Here is a 10647-nt window from a genome sequence, read left to right as displayed (position 1 = left end):
TATTCAACATATATTGTGCAAAATTGGGCAGCATATTAGTTCTAGTTGGATTATTCAACATATACTGTGCAAAAATGCCCAGCCTATTAGGTCTAGCCCTTTCTCTATAGCATACTACCGGCCCAAGAAGCAGGGTCACATGGCATAATGCACGGCTTCAGGGCATGGCAGGCACAAAATTTTCAAGGACTCCAAAACCAAAAATTTATCACAAACACATATATAGAGATTAATAGAGAATAAGCCTGTGGTATTATCTAATGCAGTAGCCCTCAAAGTATAATCCTTGGATCAGTAGCAGCAGCCTCAAAACACTTGGGAACTTGTTAGAATTGCAAATTCTCAGTCCTCACCCCAGGTTTACTGATTCAGAAACTCTGGGGGGCGGGGCCCAGCAATATGTTTAACAAGCCCTCCAGGTTATCCTAATATTGTACATGCTTAGATTTGAAATTCACTGACGGAAAGCAAAGGCTTCAAACCACACACTGTGGTAAATGTGTTTTGTTAGTATACTCAGAGTTTTGGGAGTTTTTTGTTTGGTTTGGTTTTTTCTTTTTTTTCAAATAAAATTTTTTTTCAATTTTTAATTGTGGCAAAATACAAATAACATAAAACTTACCCTCTTAACTGTTTTTAAGTGTACAGTTCAGTAGTGTTAAGAATATTCACATTGTAGTGAAATCTATCTCCAGAACTTTTTTTTTTTTTTTTTGTCTGCGTTGGGTCTTCGTTGCTGCACGCGGGCTTTCTCTAGTTGCCGCGAGTGGGGGCTACTCCTTGTTGCAGTGCACGTGCTTCTTATTGCGGTGCCTTCTCTTTTGGCAGAGCACGGGCTCTAGGCACGCGGGCTCAGCAGTTGTGGCGCACGGGCTTAGTTGCTTCGCGGCATGTGGGATCTTCCCGGACCAGGGCTCGAACCCGTTTCCCCTGCACTGGCAGGCGGATTCTTAACCACTGCACCACCAGGGACGCCTCCCAGAACTTTTAAATCTTGCAAAACCAAAACTCAAACAACCCCCCATTTCCTCCGCCCCCAACCCCTGGCAGCCACCATTCTACTTTAAGTTACAATGAGTTTGACCACTCCAGATACCTCATGTAAGTGAAATCATACAGCATGTGTCTTTTTGTGACTGGCTTATTTCACTTAGCATAATGTCCTCAAGGTTAATTCACTTGTAAATGTCAAAACCTCTCTCCTTTTCAAGGCTAAAAAACATTCCATTGCGTGTATACACCACACTATTCCGCTGCTTCCACCTTTTGGCTATTATGAATAATGCTGCTGTGAACATCGTTGTACAAGTATCTCTGAGATCCTGCCTTCAATTATTTTGTATATATATATATATATATATATATATATATATATATATATACCCAAATTAGGATTTCTGATTCATAATTCTGTTTTTAATATTTTAAGGGGGGCTTCCCTGGTGGCACAGTGGTTGAGAATCTGCCTGCTAATGCAGGGGACACGGGTTCGAGCCCTGGTCTGGGAAGATCCCACATGCCGCGGAGCAACAGGGCCCGTGAGCCACAACTACTGAGCCTGCGCGTCTCGGAGCCTGTGCTCTGCAACAAGAGAAGCCGTGATAGTGAGAGGGCCGCGCACTGCAATAATGAGTGGCCCTGCTCGCTGCAACTAGAGAAAGCCCTCACACAGAAACGAAGACCCAACACAGCCAAGAATAAATAAATAAATAAATAAATTTTTTTAAAAAGTATTTTAAGGGACCACCTACTGTTTTCCATAGCGGCTGCACCATTTTACATTCCTAGCAGCAGTGCACAAGGGTTCCAATTTCTCCACATTCTTGCCAACACTTGTTATTTTCTGATTTGGGTTTTCTTTTAATAGCAGTCATCCTAACGGGTGTGAGGTAAGGTGATATCTCATTGTGGCTTTGATGTGCATTTCTCTAACGATTAGCGATGTTGAGCATCTTTCCATATGTTTTTTGGCCATTTGTATATCTTAAGAGAAATATCTATTCACGTCCTTTACCCATTTTTAAATAATGTTATTTTATTGTTGTTGCATTGTAGTTCTTTTAATCTTCTGGATATTAACCCCTCATCAGATGTATGACTTGCAAATTTTTTTCCCATTTCATACGTTGCCTTTTCACTCTGTCAACTGTGCCCTGCAGTGTTTTTTTTGTTTGTTTGTCTGTTTTTTGGCTGCATTGGGCCTTTGTTGTTGCGCACAGGCTTTCTCTAGTTGAGATGAGCGGGAGCTACTCTTCGTTGCAGTGCGCAGGCTTCTCATTTCGGTGGCTTCTCTTGTTGTGCAGCACGGGCTCTAGAGGGCAGGCTCAATAGTGCTGGCGCACAGGCTTAGTTGCTCCGTGGCATGTGGGATCTTCCCGGACCAGGGCTCGAACCCATGTCCCCTGCATGGCAGGCAGATTCTTAACCACTGCACCACCAGAGAAACCCCAGAAGTTTTTAATTTTGATGTAGTCCAATTTATCTATTTTTACTCTTGCTGCCTATGCTTTTGGTATCATATCCAAGAAATCAAATGATGCTTTTCCCCTGTGTGTTACAGTTTTAGGTCTCACATTTAGATCTTTGATCCATTTTGGTTTCTTTCTTTTTTATATATGATATAAAGTAAGCATAGAACATCATCCTTTTGCATGTGGATATCCAGTTTTCCCAACACAATTTGTTGAAAACCCTGTCTTTTCTCCATTGAATGGTCTTGGAATACTTGTTGAAAATCATTTGACTACATATGCAAGGGTTTATTTCTGGGCTTTCTATTATATTCCATTGGTCCAGTACCACCTGTTTTGATTACTGTAGCTTTGTAATAACTTTTTAAATCAGGAGGTGTGAGACGTCCAACTTTGTTGGGTTTCTTTTTCCTTTTTCCAAGATTGTTTTGGCTATTTTGCTCAGGAGGGGTAATTTTTTTTAAATTGTAACAGTTAGAAATTAGAAAATCTTGCATGAAAATCAGGATTCTTGGTGTCTTGGGGAAAAAATCAAGAAATCCAGCAAATTCTGGCAACAAATATATGGAATTGGAGTGGCTGCCAAGTGCTCTCTAGTTGCCATTGTCTCCACCCACTCATTTATGTAACCTGTCCCGTCCCTTAAAGGCCCTTCTTTCTTTGATACTTTGAGACTCCTGGTCTAAGGGAAAGGCAGTTGGAGCCAGAGGACCAACCTGGGGAGGCTGCAGTGGTCTGGTTCAGAGATTTTCTCAAAAGGAAAAATACAGAGTTCTGAGAGAAAATATAGCTAGGAAATTTTGTTTGTTTCTTTGTTTGTTGCAGGAGAGAGGGTACAGTGGGAGGGGTTGGGGAGGGGTGTCAGGAAAGACCTATCTAAGGAAAGGACAATTAAACTGAGTCCAGAAAGATGAAAATGAAACAGACAAAACTTGGTAGAAGAATATTCTAGGTCTATAATCTAGACTGAGGAAAGGGCATGTACAAAAGCCCTACTGTAGGGCTTTTAGCATATTCTTTCAGGCATGACAGAAATCCAATGGAGCTCAACAGTAGATTGTAAGAGGAAAACGGTGATATATGAGCAAGGGTCAGATAGTAAACCACACAGGAACTGTATGTAACTCATCCTATAGTCAATGCAAAAACCCTAAAGAGTTAGCCAGGGAGTGACATTATTTGATTCTCATTTTATGAAGATCACTGGGGCTGCTGTGAAGAAGAACGGATTGGAGGGGAGGATGAGAACAGAAAGGCTGAGAGCAGTTAGGAGTTTACTGATGTAGCACAAAAGCTGTTGGCAGCCTGGACAAGAATACAGAAGTGGACTGATTTAAGAGCTACATTGGAGGCAGTAGCAACTGGATAAGACAAGACATATTCTTCTCTGTAGGCCAACCTAGGTCAGATGGCAAATAATAAAAGTCACTTAGTGGGGATGGGACCAAAACCTAGTGAGCTGTACATGTACTTGTATCTTTCACATATCCAAAAACTTCTCACTGCAAGTACCTACGACTCTGCCTGAAGGCTTCCTCTGGCCCCAAGAGCCTTCTCTGACTGCATACAGGCCAGAAGAGATGGGATTTACACTCCTGGGAGCAGTAGTGAAAATGATGTAAAGAAGTGAATGGGTAAACTTGTTTCCACACCCCTGGGGCGAAACAACTTCGAAGCATAAACTACTCTGTCTCCCAGAGGCTCTCCAGCCCCAGTTGTCTACAGGGGTAAACTGTGCATTAACCTACCGGTACTGCTTCCCTCCCATCCCTGTCTCACTTCTCCACTCCCCTACTGATGCTTCCTGCTATCATCTCCTAAACAAACTAACTAACTGCACTCAGATCCTTGTCTTGTGTATGCTTCTGGGGGAATACAACCTACACACTCCTGCTGAATATTTTCTTTTTTAAAACAATTTATTTATTTATTTTTGGCCACATTCGGACTTCATTGCTGCGTGCGGGCTTTTCTCTAGTTGCAGTGAGCAGGGGCTACTCTTTGTTGTGGTGCGTGGGCTTCTCATTGCAGTGGCTTCTCTTGTTGCCGAGCAAAGGCTCTAGGAGCACGGGCTTCAGTAGTTGTGGCACATGGGCCCAGTAGTTGTGGCTCACAGGCTCTAGAGCGCAGGCTCAGTAGTTGTGGTGCACGGGCTTAGTTGCTCCGCGGCATGTGGAATCTTCCCAGACCAGGGCTCGAACCTGTGTCCCCTGCATTGGCAGGTGGATTCATAACCACTGTGCCACCAGAGAAGTCCCTGAATATTTTCTAATGATATTTTATTTCTCTTTTTTAGGTAAGTTAGTAACTCCTACTGCTTCCCAACTTTTTGATGTCATGGCACAAAGATAAAATTATATATGCAGGTCATACTGGGGTCAGCTTAAGGTCTATGAGGAACTTGGTGAAAAAAAATCATTATATTTTCTTTATCATTATATGTGATAAAAATTTAAAATAGACCATTTGAGAAAATAACATTGATTCTGGCTAAATATCCAAATAAAATATTTTTAAATTTTTCATGAGAAACTTGACCATGTTTCTGTGAATATTACCTTTTCGACATTAGGTTTCATGGTGAAATAGCTATGTCATTTCTGATTAAGTTTTTAATGATAAACTTTTTAAATTCTTAGAGTCACACCTATAATTGGCACACCAGTAGAGAAGTTCTGTTCTATACATCACAGAGTAAACACGCTAATGTATCCATAAACTATACCCTGCAATTTACTTTAAAATTGTCCACCTATAATTTACACTTTATTGTTTTCAACTCCTACTTTCAATACTAGTTAACCTCTCCCACTATGCGTTGATTTCATAGCTTAACCCTCTCAAGAATCTAACTTTGCAAGAGTTTAGGGGATTGTCACTGTAATCCCAAGGACTAACATTCATACCATTGATGGTTCCTGTTAGAACTTTCATTTCAATTCATCAATTCTTATTTGTGTAAATTGCAGATGTTGTGGTGGTCTCTTCTGAAATTTCTTATAAACATACTAATTCTAACTTATCCTGCTTACCTTCTACCATCTCTTCATTGCCAGCCTTGTATAAGCAATGCTGAACTTCTTACCCTTCCACCCCCTCCTCCTCAGTACTCTAGAGAGATAGATGAGCTATCCCTGCTAAGCCCTGGCGCAGCTGTAATACTCTATTGCATTCCTTGATGTTCATGTTATTTCCTCTGGAATGTTCTTCCTTATTTTCTCCCTAATTCACTCCAGCCCTCTCCAATCCATTTACATGCAACTAGAGAAAATATTTCAAAACACAAATCTGACTAAACTCAGTAAATTTTAGTCTTACTTTTGAAGGAGATGTTATCTATCTCTCATAATCCTATCTACCACTTTTTCCTTGCCTATCCACATACCCAACACACAGGGGGTTTCTTTCAATTTTTTGAACACATTCAGTCAAGGTTCTCTGGCTGGAAGCTGGAAAAGTACTCTAGCTAACTTAAAGACTGATGCAGCTGCCCTTGGTACCATTCCCAAACCATATGAATCCTGTACTATCCCGGCCCTCAACCTCACAATTACACAGAGTTAACAGTAACTCCAGAACAGGAGGGCCTGGGCTCCTGGCATTGTCAAGATCAGTTCTTCCCTCTGGTCAAGTAGGAGGGACATGGATTTAGGAGCCCACATGGACTCTTGCATCCCACTAGAGGCCAAGATTCTCCAGGGTCTTGGCCTCTAGCCAGATGAAATCAGAGAAGCTCTAGCTTTCCATTGCTTGGTACATTTTCTCATTCATTCAACAAGTTATTTTTGAGCAGCTTCTACATGTCAGGCATTGTTTTAGGTGCCAGGGTCTATACCACAGTGAACAAAACAAAACTCCTGCTTTCAAGGAGCTTACAATCTAGTGGGGAGAGGCAGACCATAAAAAAGAAATATATGGATAGGGACTTCCCTTGTAGCGCAGTAGTTAAGAATCCGCCTGCCAATGCAGGGGACACGATTCAATCCCTGGTGCGGGAAGATCCCACATGCGCAGAGTAACTAAGCCCACGTGGCACAACTAGTGAGCCTGCCCTCTAGAACCCATAAGCCACAACTACTGAGCCCACATGCCACAACTACTGAAGCCCGTGCACCTAGAGCGTGTTCCACAACAAGAGAAGCCACTGCAATGAGAAGCCCGCACACCACAACAAAGAGTAGCCCCCACTTGCCACAACTAGAGAAAGGCCACATGCAGCAATGAAGACCCAACGCAGTCAAAAATAAATAAAAAGAAGAAATATACAGGTCATGTGGGGATAAATGCTGTAAAGAAAAAGCAGGATAGAAAGTGATGAGGATATTTTGTTTATTGTGGAAGGCCTTTTTTTGAGTACAGACCTAAAAGAAGGAAGGAAGCCATGTAGATATCTAGGTGGGAAAGGAAGCCATCAAAGGATTTTAATCAGAGGAGTGACTTTTTGAGCCCCGCCACCTCCAACCACCGCAGAGTGACATATTTTTTAAAGGGTACATATTTTTTAAAGAGTCATTCTAATTATTTTATGGCACCAGGATCTTAAAGAGAGGGAATGGTTTACAACCTGCAGTTTCTTCAAATCTCTATGTCTATATCCATTCAACAACTGCTTGGAGTGCCTCGTCTGTATTTGGCAGTGAGCTAGGTGTTGAGGACAGAGAAGGCAATAAGCCAGACCCAGCCCCTCCCTTTAAGGAACTTTCAGTGCTGGGAGCTCAGTTCCAGCACACACTCAGCTTTCACAGACTCACTTTTGAGCTCTTCTACTCTCCTGAACTTGTCAGTGTCCTTCAGATACTGACCTACCTGCGATTTCTCCCGTTTGTCTTTCTCACTATACTTCAGACTGGATGCCCAGTGGCATTTTCCTGACCGTGGTTTGGCTCCTCTTGACAACAAATTTGCATGTCTATACTTTTACACTATTCAGACAACCCTGGGACCTCCTACTTTGTCACTCTTTTCACTAATAAAGATCCAGCTCTGCATATCAAAATAACACAGTTTAATTAAATTTACTCTTTCTTTCTTCACCATACTTTCAATGAGAGTAAAACATCTACTTAACATAGAATAATATTGGCCTAAATTATACGGCCTGTAACAGGAGTTTTTAACCACTCTACAAAGGACTTTCGATACAGAAGAGACCTCACTTCACACATATGTGACTTCTCCCTGATGTCTCAGAGATAGGGGGTATGGCAGAGGTGATTAAGGAGAAAAAAGGACAAAAAAATTTTTTAGAAAATATAGATTTAGTCTTTCTCTCTATGGTAGCCTATTACTTTTCTAGACCCTATCGATTCTCCCCTCTCAGAATTCTTGCCCTTGTATAGTCCCCTCCCACACTGACTCTGGTCTTGGCCAAGGAACTGGCTTTGGCCAAAGGGACATTAAGAAGTAGGATGTGAGCAGAGCCTCGATAAGTGCTTGCCCATTGTGGCCTATCTTTTTGGGGTGTTCAGAACCCAGCTGCCAGGCTGTGAGAAGCCCAACTTAGCCACATGAAGAGATCCTATGAAGGACTACTGGGGTCCTGGTCAACAGCCCCAGATAAGCTCCCAGCCAACAGACAGTATGTGAGTGATCCAGCTTGGATGGACCCTCCAGCCATAGTTGAGCAATCTCAGTAGTCACCACACAGAACAAACATGAGCTATCTCTGATAAACCTTGCTCTAATTGCAGAATTTTGAGCAAATAAATTACTGTTGTTATTTTAAGCCACCAGTGTGGGGGGCATTTTGTCATACAGCATGAGATAACAAGAACACTCTTTTAAAAAAAAAAAAAAGAGGTGCTGTTTCTACTGTATGTTGGAATTCTTAAGACTAAAATGCCTGAACCCTGGGTCAAGGTTCAACTTCCCTAATAAGAGAGATGCCAGTGTACAATTATACTGGTGTAATTGTTAGTTTAACGTCTGTGGCCCCATTCATCTGTAAGCTCCATGAGCATTATGTCTATTATGGTCAACATTGTTTCAATGACCTAGAAAAGACCCTAACCCATAGTAGACACTCAATCAATATTTTAGTAAGTCAATATTATGTTGATTAACTAGCTATATTCATTCTTCTGTTCGAATAGGACAGTAATACTTGTTATTTTATTATTATTATGAGCAAACATTATTATATACTGTTTACTACATGTAGATACTGTTCTAAGCAATTTACATGTATCATCAAATTTAGTCCTCACAATAACTTTTTGGTACCATTATTAGCCTTTTTTACAGCTTGGTACCATTATTGGTACCATTATTATCCTTTTTTACAGATGAGGAAACTGAGGCACAGAAAGAATAAGTAACTTGTTTGCCATAGGGCCAGGATTCAAACCCAGAGAGTCAGCTTCCAGAGTCCATACTCTTTGCCACTGCACTGCCCCTCCCAGTTTCCTGTGCTAGGCCTGGCAGTGCCATTGCTGTTGAAGCAAGAACAAGGAAAGGTTTCACACCAGAAGTTGAAGAGTTCCCTCATCATGATGAAGACACCCCTGAGATTATGCAGGTGGAAAGCTGCACAGAGGGACTGCATTCCTGCTCTAAAACACCTTTACAATGTCAATGACAACAAAAAGATGACAGACAGGAATGAGAGATGGTGACATACACCAGGAAGAAAAACCCTTATACCAGGCCCTAACCCAAGCCTCTAACTCTGCCAGCTAAAGTGACTGAACTCCATCCCATGAGCTCAGCTCAACCCCAGTCACCCTACAGGACTATATGGAGCCCTGAGTCAGGAGCTGCTAGCTCAGCGCTGAGTCTCTTTTAATGCCAGTGCCCCTGTGACTTGTTACTGGGTCTTCCTTATGCTCAGCACACAGGCCAATGACAAAGGCCCAATGTGGCACCACCATCACCAACTCTGCCTCTGCTCTGAAGAACAGCCTGGATGTGGGAGTCTGGATCTAAGCCAGGAGCACTGTGAAGGTCACTAGCAAACTGACCTCCCAGTTTGATGAGTACTTTCTTGACCCAAAACTACCACTACCACCACCAGCAAGTGTGTACACCCACACACAAATGGCCTGGCCTCACTCCCATATTTGGAGAAGACATGATAAGTTTAATATTAAAATTGAAATGGCAATTTACCCCAACAGTAGAAGAAATATTTCATAACTGTATCACTTGATAGCTAAAAAGGGGTGCAGAGTTGGGGAGCAGGATGTTAGGTCTTGGTAATCAGAAGGGCCTTTTAGAGGGAGCCTTTGAACTATGTCTTCTCCATTTGACATTCACTCAACAAATACTTTCTGACACCTGCTATATGCCAATAACTGTACTAGGTGTGAGAAATAAAATGTTGTGAAGCCATGATCACTGAGAGTGCTCCACCTCAGAAACAGTGCTTTAACCCATGAATCCCTTTTTGGTGTGCTGCCATCAGGCTGTAAGAGGCATCCTTGTGAACTAGACACCCTGTCAGGGATGCTGTAAAGGACACTGCTCCTCATATAACACAATGTTCTCTTCATGAGCATCCCTGGGAGACAGTCCAATCTGATCTCAATTCTGGGAATAGTTTTACTTCTCCAGAGTAACAGGTTTGTTTTTTACCTATGGACACCACGAATTGTAAGACCAATGAGGCTGTCAGCTTAGAGACAAATTCATGGCCCAGCTGTAGCAAATGTGAAGGTCATTCCTATCTGCATTTTTAGCCTTGTCCCTGGCTCTATTTTGTCTCTAGCCATGTTTTTATTTCTTCATTCTCTGCACTTTTAATTTATGGCATCGTGTGTGTGTGTGTGTGTGTGTGTGTGTGATTTTTTTGTTTCAGAGATTTTTCTTGTTTCCTTGGAAATTTCTATGAACACTTTATAAAAGAAGACATTGGCATCAATGTTTATAATATATTATATACATTTACATAAATGCTATGATAGAAGTGTATCTACAGGGTGATGTTAGCACACAAGAGGGCTTTTAAATCAGTCAAAAGCATTAGAGAAGACCTTGCATAGAGGTCATTGCTTGAGTTGAATTCTTATTTTGTATTGTTCTTTGTTTTGTTGAGGATCTTGTAGAGTTTATTCACAATGCAACAACTGTTAAACAAAGTTAAGTTGTTACCTAGTGCAAGACGATAATAAAAATCTGGCAGAGTAAATGTTTTACATCATACCATGGGTTCATGGGACACCACAGAAATTTTTTACAA

This window comes from Kogia breviceps, chromosome 8, assembly GCF_026419965.1.
Source record: "Kogia breviceps isolate mKogBre1 chromosome 8, mKogBre1 haplotype 1, whole genome shotgun sequence".
Taxonomy (NCBI): Eukaryota; Metazoa; Chordata; class Mammalia; order Artiodactyla; family Physeteridae; genus Kogia; species Kogia breviceps.
This window is presented reverse-complemented; position numbering follows the sequence as displayed.